Source organism: Ranitomeya imitator, chromosome 4 (assembly GCF_032444005.1).
Source record: "Ranitomeya imitator isolate aRanImi1 chromosome 4, aRanImi1.pri, whole genome shotgun sequence".
NCBI classification, from domain to species: Eukaryota; Metazoa; Chordata; class Amphibia; order Anura; family Dendrobatidae; genus Ranitomeya; species Ranitomeya imitator.
The window spans coordinates 662,831,461-662,843,678 of NC_091285.1; the positions used below are offsets into that span (position 1 = coordinate 662,831,461).

Consider the following 12,218-nt stretch of genomic DNA (forward strand, 5'->3'; position numbering starts at 1 on the left):
AAGCATTCAGGTTTCTAAGGCTTCATCATGGTCACTAAATGCGAGAACGGATTCTCAGGATTAAAATTTACATTTACTCATTTTGTACATACAATAAATTACTGATCCTGAGTTACATCCTGTATTATACTCCAGAGCTGCACTCACTATTCTGCTGGTGCAGTCACTGTGTACATACATTACATTACTGATCCTGAGTTACATCCTGTATTATACCCTAGAGCTGCACTCACTATTCTGCTGGTGCAGTCACTGTGTACATACATTACTGATCCTGAGTTACATCCTGTATTATACCCCAGAGCTGCACTCACTATTCTGCTGGTGCAGTCACTGTGTACATACATTACATTACTGATCCTGAGTTACCTCCTGTATTATACCTCAGAGCTGCACTTACTGTTCTGCTGGTGCAGTCATGGTGTACATACATTACATTACTGATCCTGAGTTACCTCCTGTATTATACCCCAGAGCTGTACTCACTGTTCTGCTGGTGCAGCCACTGTGTACATACATTACATTACTGATCCTGAGTTACATCCTGTATTATACCCCAGAGCTGCACTCACTATTCTGCTGGTGCAGTCACTGTGTACATACATTGCATTACTGAACCTGAGTTACATCCTGTATTATACCCCAGAGCTGCACTCACTATTCTGGTGGTGCAGTCACTGTGTACATACATTACATTACTGAACCTGAGTTACATCCTGTATTATACCCCACAGCTGCACTCACTATTCTGCTGGTGCAGTCACTGTGTACATACATTACATTACTGAACCTGAGTTACATCCTGTATTATACCCCAGAGCTGCACTCACTATTCTGCTGGTGCAGTCACTGTGTACATACATTACTGATCCTGAGTTACATCCTGTATTATACCCCAGAGCTGTACTCACTGTTCTGCTGGTGCACTCACTGTGTACATACATTATAGTAGTGATCCTGTACAGGTCCTGAGTTACATCCTGTATTATACTCTGGAGCTGCACTCACTTTTCTGCTGAATATGAGATCAGTGTGTCCAGGATGTGGCTACCTTCACTGGTGCTTATGAAATAGAATAGTTTTATTCCTGCTCTCATTTCTGATCTCTACAGATTTGTAGTAGCTATACTTTTTCGTCCCTTCTGCTGTAGAAAAGCCAGTGTATTTTCCTACCTGTCTACACTTTGAACTACAAACTGCACATACTTTGTGGAATCTGCCTTCTCTGAAGACTTGGATGCTTTCTCCTCTCTCTACTCTCTGATTTATCCACTATATAATTGTCCAAGGATCACTTCGGTCTTTCTGTCTGTCTGTCTTTCTGTCTGTCTGTCACAGATATTCATTGGTTGCGGCCTCTGTCTGTCATGGCAATCCAAGTCGCTGATTGGTTGCGGCAAAACAGCCACGACCAATCAGCGACCGGTGCAGTCCGGCGGAAAAATGGCCACTCCTTACTCCCCGCAGTCAGTGCCCGCTCCATACTCCCCTCCAGTCAGTGCTCACACAGGGTTAATGGCTGCGTTACACCGCGTTATGCCGCGGTTTAACGCACTCCATTAACCCCTTCCCGACCTGTGACACAGCGTATGCGTCATGAAAGTCGGTGCCAATCCGACCTGTGACGCATATGCTGTGTCACAGAATGATCGCGTCCATGCAGATCGGCTGAAAGGGTTAACTCCAATTACACCCGATCTGCAGGGACGGGGGAGTGGTAGTACAGCCCAGGGGGGGGGTGGCTTCCCCCTCTCCCCCCCCAGTGGCTACGATCGCTCTGATTGGCTGTTGAAAGTGAAACTGCCAATCAGAGCGATTTGTAATATTTCACCTATTAACCCCTTCAAGTCGCTGCCCTTTTTCATTTTTGCGTTTTCGTTTTTCACTTCCCTCCTTCCCTGAGCCATAACTTTTTTATTTTTCCGTCAATATGGTCATGTGAGAGCTTATTTTTTGCGGGACAAGTTGTACTTTTGAACGACATCATTGGTTTTAGCATGTCGTGTACTAGAAAATGGGAAAAAAATTCCAAGTGCGGTGAAATTGCAAAAAAAGTGCAATCCCACACTTGTTTTTTGTTTGGCTTTTTTGCTAGGTTCACTAAATGCTAAAACTAGCCTGCCATTATGATTCTCCAGGTCATTACGAGTCCATAGACATCTAACATGACTAGGTTATTTTTTATCTAAGTGGTGAAAAAAAATTCCAAACTTTGCTAAAAAAAAAAAAAAAAAAAAAGTGCCATTTTCCGATACCCGTAGCGTCTCCATTTTTCGTGATCTGGGGTCGGGTGAGGGCTTATTTTTTGCGTGCTGAGCTGATGTTTTTAGTGATACCATTTTTGCGCAGATATGTTCTTTTGATCGCCCGTTATTGCATTTTAATGCAATGTCGCGGCAACAAAAAAAACGTAATTCTGGCGTTTCGGATATTTTTCTCGCTACGCCATTTAGCGATCAGGTTAATGCTTTTTTTTAATTGATAGATCGGGCGATTCTGAACACGGCGATACCAAATATGTGTATGCTTGATTTTTTTTTTATTGTTTTATTTAGGATGGGGCGAAAGGGGGGTGATTTAAACTTTTATATTTTTTATATTTTTTTCATATTTTTAAAAACATTTTTTTTTTACTTGTGCCATGTTTCAATAGCCTCCATGGGAGGCTAGAAGCTGGCATAGCCTGATCAGATCGCTGCTATGTAGCTGAAATGCAGGTGTGCTGTGAGCGCCGACCACAGGGGGGCGCTCACAGCAGGCCTGCATCAGTAACCATAGAGGTCTCAAGGACCTCTATGGTTACCTTCCTGATGCATCGCCGACCCCCGATCATGTGACAGGGGTCGGCGATGACGTCATATCCGGCTGCCCGGCCGGATGCCGTAGTTAAATGCCGCTGTCTGCATTTGACAGCGGCATTTAACAGGTTAATAGCGGCGGGTGAATAGCGATTTCACCCGCCGCTATTGCGCGCACATGTCAGCTGTACAAAACAGCTGACATGTCGCGACTTTGATGTGGGCTCACCGCCGGAGCCCACATCAAAGGGGGATTCACGGCATGCGCAGTACTAGTACGGCACATGTCGTGAAGGGGTTAAAACTGGTGAAATTTTACAATCCAGCCATGGCCGATGCTGCAATATCATCGGCCATGGCTGGAAACACTGGCCTGCACCCCCCCACCGCCACCGATCCCCCCCCCCCAGTCCTCCGATCAGTCCGGTACACTGCTCCGCTCCCCCCCCCCGTGCTCTTGTCCGCTCACCCCGTGCTCCAATCCCACCCCCCGTGCTCCAACCACCCCCCCTGCACTCCGATCCACCCCCCCTGCACTCTGATCCACCCCCCGGTGCTCCAATCCACCCCCCCCCGTGCTTCGATCCACCCCCCGTGCTCTGATCCACCCCCCCTGCGCTCCGATCCACCCCCCCATGCTCCTCCCCACCCCATCATACTTACCGAGCCTCCCGGGGTCCGTCCGTCTTCTTTCCTGGGCGCCGCCATCTTCCAAAATGGCGGGCACATGCGCAGTGCGCCCGCCGAATCTGCCGGCCGGCAGATTAGTTTCAAGTGCATTTTGATCACTGTGACCTATCACAGTGATCAAAATAAAAAAAATACTAAATGACCCCCCCCCCTTTGTCACCCTCATAGGTAGGGACAATAATAAAATAAAGAATTTTTTTTTTCCACTAAGGTTGGGGTTAGAGTTAGGGTTGGGGTTAGGGTTAGGGTTTCGGTATGTGCACACGTATTCTGGTCCTCTGCGGATTTTTCCACAGCGGATTTGATAAATCCGCAGTGCTAAACCGGATTTACCGCGGTTTTTCTGCGCATTTCGCTGCGGTTTTACAACTGCAGTTTACTATTGGAGCAGTTGTAAAACCGCTGCGGAATCCGCAGAAAGAAGTGACATGCTGCGGAATGTAAACCCCTGCGTTTCCGTGCAGTTTTTCTGCAGCATGTGTACAGCGATTTTTGTTTCCCATAGGTTTACACTGAACTGTAAACTCATGGGAAACTGCTGCGGATCCGCAGCGTTTTCTGCAGCGTGTGCACATACCTTTAGAACTAGGCTATGTGCACACGGTGCGGATTTGGCTGCGGATTCGCAGCAGTGTTCCATCAGGTTTATAGTACCATGTAAACATATGGAAAACCAAATCCGCTGTGCCCATGGTGCGGAAAATACCGCGCGGAAACGCTGCATTGTATTTTCCGCAGCATGTCAATTCTTTCTGCGGATTCCGCAGCGTTTTACACCTGTTCCTCAATAGGAATCTGCAGGTGAAATCCGCACAAAAAACACTGGAAATGCGCGGTAAATCCGCAGGTAAAACGCAGTGCCTTTTACCCGCGGATTTTTCAAAAATGGTGCTGAAAAATCTCACACGAATCCGCAACGTGGGCACATAGCCTTAAGGCTAGGGTTGGAATTAGGGTTGTGGTTAGGGTTGTGATTAGGGTTATGGCTACAGTTGGGATTAGGGTTAGGGGTGTGTTGGGGTTAGGGTTGTGATTAGGGTTACGGCTACAGTTGGGATTAGGGTTAGGGGTGTGTTGGAGGTAGAATTGAGGGGTTTCCACTGTTTAGGCACATCAGGGGTCTCCAAACGCAACATGGTGCCACCATTGATTCCAGCCAATCTTGTATTCAAAAAGTCAAATGGTGCTCCCTCACTTCCGAGCCCCGACGTGTGCCCAAACAGTGTTTTACCCCCACATATGGGGTACCAGCATACTTAGGATAAACTGCACAACAATTACTGGGGTCCAATTTCTCCTGTTACCCTTGTGAAAATAAAAAATTGCTTGCTAAAACATCATTTTTGAGGAAAGAAAAATGATTTTTTATTTTCATGGCTCTGCGTTGTAAACGTCTGTGAAGCACTTCGGGGTTCAAAGTGCTCACCACATATCTAGATGTGGACTCAGATCCTGCAGTGCCAGACGTGTCCCACTGCTTAAGCCAGTACATGTCCGGGCCCGTCTGAAGTTTGCTAGAGAGCATTTGGATGATCCAGAGGAGTTTTGGGAGAATGTCCTATGGTCTGATGAAACCAAACTGGAACTGTTTGGTAGAAACACAACTTGTCGTGTTTGGAGGAAAAAGAATACTGAGTTGCATCCATCAAACACCATACCTACTGTAAAGCATGGTGGTGGAAACATCATGCTTTGGGGCTGTTTCTCTGCAAAGGGGCCAGGACGACTGATCCGGGTACATGAAAGAATGAATGGGGCCATGTATCATGAGATTTTGAGTGCAAACCTCCTTCCATCAGCAAGGGCATTGAAGATGAAACGTGGCTGGGTCTTTCAACATGACAATGATCCAAAGCACACCGCCAGGGCAACGAAGGAGTGGCTTCGTAAGAAGCATTTCAAGGTCCTGGAGTGGCATAGCCAGTCTCCAGATCTCAACCCTATAGAAAACCTTTGGAGGGAGTTGAAAGTTCGTGTTGCCAAGCGAAAAGCCAAAAACATCACTGCTCTAGAGGAGATCTGCATGGAGGAATGGGCCAACATACCAACAACAGTGTGTGGCAACCTTGTGAAGACTTACAGAAAACGTTTGACCTTTGTCATTGCCAACAAAGGATACATTACAAAGTATTGAGATGAAATTTTGTTTCTGACCAAATACTTATTTTCCACCATAATATGCAAATAAAATGATAAAAAAACAGACAATGTGATTTTCTGGATTTTTTTTTCTCAGTTTGTCTCCCATAGTTGAGGTCTACCTATGATGTAAATTACAGACGCCTATCATCTTTTTAAGTGGTGGAACTTTCACTATTGCTGACTGACTAAATACTTTTTTGCCCCACTGTATATCCTCCTTACTTCCACCACCATACTCGTAAACTGCTATTGCTAAGGCTGGGTTCACATTGTGTTAAACCCATCCGTTAGACGGACTACGTTACACCGCGGCATAACGCGGTGTAACGCAGTCCGTTAATGCCGCCATTGAATCCAATGTCGGACGCATCGCTAGCGCACGCCCACAATGGGCGTTGTTATGACCTGGTGGTCAGGACAATAATGGACCTGGTGGTTAAGAGCACACGGAATGACCTGATAGTTACTGATAATAAGGACGAACTCTGGGACGTGGGAACTCTGCTGACCGCAATCCCTAAACCTATCAAACACACTAGAAATAGCCGTGGATTGCTCCTAATGCTCCGTATGCAACTCGTCACAGCCTAAGAAACTAGCTAGCCCTGAAGATAGAAAAATAAAGCCTACCTTGCCTCAGAGAAATTCCCCAAAGGAAAAGGCAGCCCCCCACATATAATGACTGTGAGTAAAGATGAAAATACAAACACAGAGATGAAATAGATTTAGCAAAGTGAGGCCCGACTTACTGAACAGACCGAGGATAGGAAAGGTTACTTTGCGGTCAGCACAAAAACCTACAAAAAGACCACGCAGAGGGCGCAAAAAGACCCTCCGCACCGACTCACGGTTCGGAGGCGCTCCCTCTGCGTCCCAGAGCTTCCAGCAAGCAAGACAACAAATTAAATAGCAAACTGGACAGAAAAATAGCAAACCCAAGAAATACAAGCTGGAACTTAGCTTCTGATGGGAAGACAGGTCACAAGAACGATCCAGGAGTGAACAGACCAATACTGGAACATTGACAGGTGGCATGGAGCAAAGATCTAAGTGGAGTTAAATAGAGCAGCAGCTAACGAATTAACCTCGCCACCTGTGAAACTCAGAAACACCCACCAGAGGAAGTCCATGGACAGAACCAGCCGAAGTACCATTCATGACCACAGGAGGGAGCCCGACAACAGAATTCACAACAGGGCGTACGCTATCGATGTGCCATCATTGAGTGACGGACCCCGAGACGCGGGCTGCAGCAATTCTGGGTCCGTCACCGCTAGCGCAGATAGATCTAGCAGATGCTCTATCTGCGCTAGCGCGCTGCCATACCGGCACTTGCGTTAACAGCAGCCCATTAACGTATGTGTTGAACAGGCTGCTGTTAACACAATGTGAACCCGGCCTAACACTGGAAGAAAAGAAAGCTGGTAAAAGAAGGACAAAACACAACCAGGAGCAATGCACTGTTCAATCTATGTCAGGAGCAGCGATATAACCAGCTAAATTAAGGAGTTAGACAGGCTCTACAACAGCACATTAGTAGGACATCTTTAATGGAGACTGTTTATAAATTGTTGTAATGGTTTTAATTTTGCAGTTGTGAGGGAGAAAATGGCTAATGAAATCAATTATTAAACCTTATATAAGTCAGTTCAGATATGGTGTAGCAAGATGGAGTCTATTTCCTGATCAGCAGCACACTGGAAGGAATTTTTGGAATGTGAAGAAGTCACTGGACATTGGACAATCAGAGTGACTCTAACTGTTCAGAAGTTGTGCAACCCCCCATTTCATGCTTCTGGTATCTTCCTTTGTTCAGAGAATAAAGCAGTTGTGTGTAAGCCTTTGCTGAGAGAGGAAGTGTGTATCTGTCTCTGTGTATCTGATTGCCTTGTGCAGGCATGTACTACGGAGGACAGAGAATGAACTTCAATCCAATATTGCAGCCAGCATGCAGGCAGCGGGTATGGAAAGGGTGAATCAAACACCCGACAACCCCGCCCCTATGGCTGAAGAGTGTTCCCTCCAAATTCAGGTGACAGAGTCCCTTTAACTGGTTTGTCATATTATGTGTCTTGTTCTTTGAGTTGGGTTCAGGAGCTGATGATGGCTGTATTATTGAGCCATCATCTACCTTTAACAGTCACACGTGGAGCAGAGCTCTGGATGCGGCTGTTAACCTGTTGAATGCCATTTTGATCCTCTGGCAGCAGTATTTACAGCGTACGGCCTGGGGGTGCACTGTTCTAACGGCCCATCTGTGCTTCTGCAAAGCGATAGCGGGGCACTGATGGGTAGCCATGACAGCCAGGTGTCTGGAGAAGCCCCTTCTGCCTGTGATGACGGTACTCCACTAAAGGCCAGTTGGTGTCTGGTTTCATCGGAGATCATGATTTTTAATTTATAGAGCAATTCTGTGTAGTATAAGTGATCGGTCAATAGAAGGTTCAAGTCCCCTAAGGGGACTACAAAATACAGAAAAACATTTTAAAAAATCCAGAAAAGTTGCTTCATTTTTGTGCAACTCATTTTGGGCCCATCAACACTGGTGACTCTTTCTGGTGGACAGAGGGTATGGTGGAGTCAGACACTCCTGATTCGTAAAGAGATGATCGTCCGTTAAAGAATCAGGAGCATCTGATGAGTAGAGAGAGCCTCCATGCACCATGGCACAAACCTTACTCCAGTGGTGGACTGGAGTGAGTTTTCTGGCTTACGGAACACCATATCTTGTCATGAATTATGACAAGCTGTGGCATCACACCTGCGCCACGCACCCGTCCCACCCAACTTCTGCCCATTTTGCGGGGCTGGCAGAAACTGGGGTGAAAACTTCAAATGTCGCAAAAATTTTGCCCAATTTTTCAAAGCAATTTATGCCAGAATCTTGGCAAATTGTTTTTATGAATCGGGGCCTTTGTCCCCAGCACATATACAGCAATAATTACAACACACAGTTTTAGACAGAACGGAATTTCGCTATGTCTCCCCTTATCATAATCATGAGAATTGCCTGCAAGAAAACTTTTAGTCTCAAGCAAAATATTCTCCAGAGCATAATTCCGCAGTTAACGCTCCTCGGCATCTTTAATTTCATGAAATCAAAGGATAACATCATTTGTAAACTCGATTGAGATCATCTCCCCCTGCCCGGGACTGCCGGGGAATATTCTGAATGAATGATTAATCGTCCCTGCCATGTGTATGGAGGAGATCAATCACCTGGAGATTACACGGAGATGGCTTCTAATGAACACTGCATTGTATCACCAGAAACAAGGTCATTACTGAGTGATTATACCTAGGACCATATATCATAAAGACCCTTATACACGCCCCATTACTGACTTATATCAATAGGACAATTAACCTTCTGCCCGACAAATTAGCTGTTTCTTCTTCCAAATCTGTCATGATCCAGTTCGGGGTTTGCTTTCTGCTATCATTTCTCTGGACTGGTCATGCGGGGGTTAATCCCCTCGGCCTCGTTTTGAAGCTGGCTGGGCTTTTTAAGTCCTCTGCAGTCTGCTGGTCAGCGTCAGTGATAGTTCATGCTTCCAGGCTAGAGCAGCTGACCCATATACCCTGGTGATCCATCTGCCTCTGACTTCCCGTATTTGTATTAGACCCGTTCCCTATCCCTGAATTAGTGTTCGTCTGGTTGTTTCCCTACAGTGTATAACTCGGCCTGATTTCTGTACCCCGCCTCTTGTTCTCAGTCTCTGACACCACATTTCCCTACCGCCTTTGACTCTCTGGCTTGTACCCCGACTTTGTCTTACGTCTCACGTTTTGGATACTGCACACCTGTTTGGCTCTGACTTCTGGCTTGTCTCTGACTACGTGCATTGTTGTTACTTCTGGTACTTTTGCTCCTGACAGGTTCTGACTCAGTTCGTATGACCACTCTTTCATTACCTGTGACACCTGTGCGGTTGCTCATTGTTGCTACATTGTGAGTGTGCGGTCTCTCTTCCCTCGCCAGCACCCCCTGCTGGAGGTTGTGCTACATGGCACTGCAGTCGCATCACAATATCCTTGCTGAAAATGGGTATTCCTAACAACCATGGGGAAAGTCAATGAAAACTGGTGCCTCATATGTTTGGCTTCTGGGATGTCAACTGCCACAAATTTATGGGCAGTCTGTAAATACCAGGTGTTTTCTTCTGATGTCCATAATGTCCAGGAGATATAAAATCACTATCCATGAATTTTGTACTGCGCAAATGAACAGGAGAGGTCTGTGTAGATCAGTAGTCCCCAGGTGAGTAACTACAATAAATGCAGGCTTCCAATCGCACCTGGGCCCTGGAACCTAGGGGGCCCAAAAAGTTCCTCTGGCCCACATAAAAAGTCCAAAACTGAGGCCCAGTTAAGAGTATATTAGGGCTCATGAGCTTCAAGTTACACCATTGGTGCTCCACAATGTTTTTTACCTTGAGAGCCACATTCTGCTCTGAGATGTGGTAATAAGAGTCATATTGTGGATAATGATGGATAACTGTGACACTGAGTCACTTCTCACGGATACGCTATGAGTCGGGATAGTCAAGAAGCCCCAGGTCAAAAGCCTGGAGGCTACATCTTAAACAGAGGGAAGAAACAAAGGCATAGTCAGGTAAATACCAGGAAGATTGTGGATTAGTACGAATAGGTTAAATGGATGGATGGTCACAACGAGGTTCCAAGTCAGGCAAGGAAAGATCATCAAGAAAAACACAAGGCACAGACAAAGCCAAACACATTTAGCTAAATTTACGCCTGGCAGTTATCTGGGACTAACAGCCCAGCTAAGAAGCCTGGAAATCACCTAGGACAATGAACACCTGGAGACAGCCAGCACCTCCCAGTCTCAGATTGGATGGCAGAGGTGTCAATCAAAACACCGACAATTTGGCACACCCCTGCACCAGATTGGACACTGAGCTGTCAATCAATGTACTGACAGCTTCAGCACACCTCTGTACCAGACTGGATCCATCAGAAACTACATCCCAGACACACTGACTGCTGGAATCTTGACAATAACTAGTTGTTCAAGGGTTATCACTGATTGCTAAAAAATTCTGATTATTCCAGGTTAATGTGGGTCAGAGGGAGAGTGTACCTACTACTGTTTCATATGTAGGGTTCAGGTAGCTAATGCAAAAATTGGGCCAGTCCCGTTCATAAAGTGAGAAGGGGACTGGCTCCAAGTGTTACTCCCTGTACTTTCCACCATAGTGGACGGGTGCAGGAACTGTCCGCTATTTCCATCCAGCCTGTACATCCGACTAGACTACTGCATGCTGCCATTTTTTCACAGCACGTAGGCTCAAATATGACAATATGTAGGCCAAAAATAAGTATATACGTACCTGTCACTGGTGTGTCAGTGTGACAGACAGTCATCCTGGATCCGGATGTAGAAGGTCATTGTGATTAGCTCAAGCACTTTCTTGATTTTTTTCACCTATGTTATGGAGCGATATCCTTCTCCCTCTTGGACCCAACAGTTACCTCCACCTTCTGCTGCTAATTATACACCATTGCTGAAGGTTTAAATGTATTCAGTTGCTGCAGCATGGTGCTGGTGTTAGCTCAAATTTGCCTCTATCTTGTTGGAAGTGCTAGTAGTCAGTTAGTGTCTTCTCAGAGGACTCTTGTGGGATTGCTGGCATGGCATCTCGGTATTCTTCTCAAGCTAAATGTATCCCCTCATTCGTCCACCCTCCCTGTGTAAGAGGGTGAACTGTAGTCCCACTGAGAGGGCACTAGGACCCTGTGGTTTTTGCCTGTTGCAGCAGAAGACAGACAGTGCAAAACTCCCAGAGACAATGTGTGCTGGGGGGTGGGGTCCAGTGTCTCGTGTGTGAAGTGAAACTAGGAAGTGAGAGCTGAGAGAGAAAAGGCGGGAAGCAAAGGAGAAGCTGCTGTGAGATCTTAAAAAAAGAGACTGTGTGTGGATTTACTGCAAGTGTTTTTGGAGGAAAAGAAGCTTTTGAGAGACTTTTTGTTGCTAACGTTCCCCTGGAGAAGAGCTAACCTTTTGTTTAACTCTGTGAGAGACTTGTGTTGCTAACGTTTCCTGGAGAAGAGCTAACCCTTTATCTAAGAAAAGACTGAGACTTTACTAAGAACCCAGTACGAATTTGGAAGTCTGTGGATTCCCTGTGCATTGAGTGGAGAAACAAGTCTGGACAGACGGCTGATACAGAGACGGACGGATTGTCGTGGAAGCATTCCTAGGAGCTACAGAAGCAGAGACAACATCGTGAGACCACTAACTAAGTCCCCGGCGTTTGGGCTCGGCATCGGCCGACAAGACAAGAGGAGCTTGCTGTAACTTATTGGCGCTGAAGATATGGACTGGCTACAGCCTGTGCGGATTCCTGCCTGAGAGGAAATCTATCTCAGGATACGGTACCATAGTTATAGATACCCGGGTATCTCTGCTCAGAGTGTTAAGTTGTTACTTTAGAGGTGTATCTTATATTAGAGTTGTGTAAGTTATACTCAATGTGCCATTCCAGGGGCTCCCTTAATAACACTACATTCAATTTACACTTGTTCCTGTTTTTAGTTGCCTGTTAGGTAAATTTCTTACTAGTC

At 46.1% G+C, this 12,218-nt stretch overlaps 1 protein-coding gene across 2 annotated transcripts in view; it reads right to left on the reverse strand.

Moving 5' to 3' along the window:
• Nucleotides 1-12,218, reverse strand: part of SLC44A2 (solute carrier family 44 member 2 (CTL2 blood group)) — a 1,192,885-nt gene that overhangs the window by 957,650 nt on the left and 223,017 nt on the right. The window lies entirely within an intron of this gene.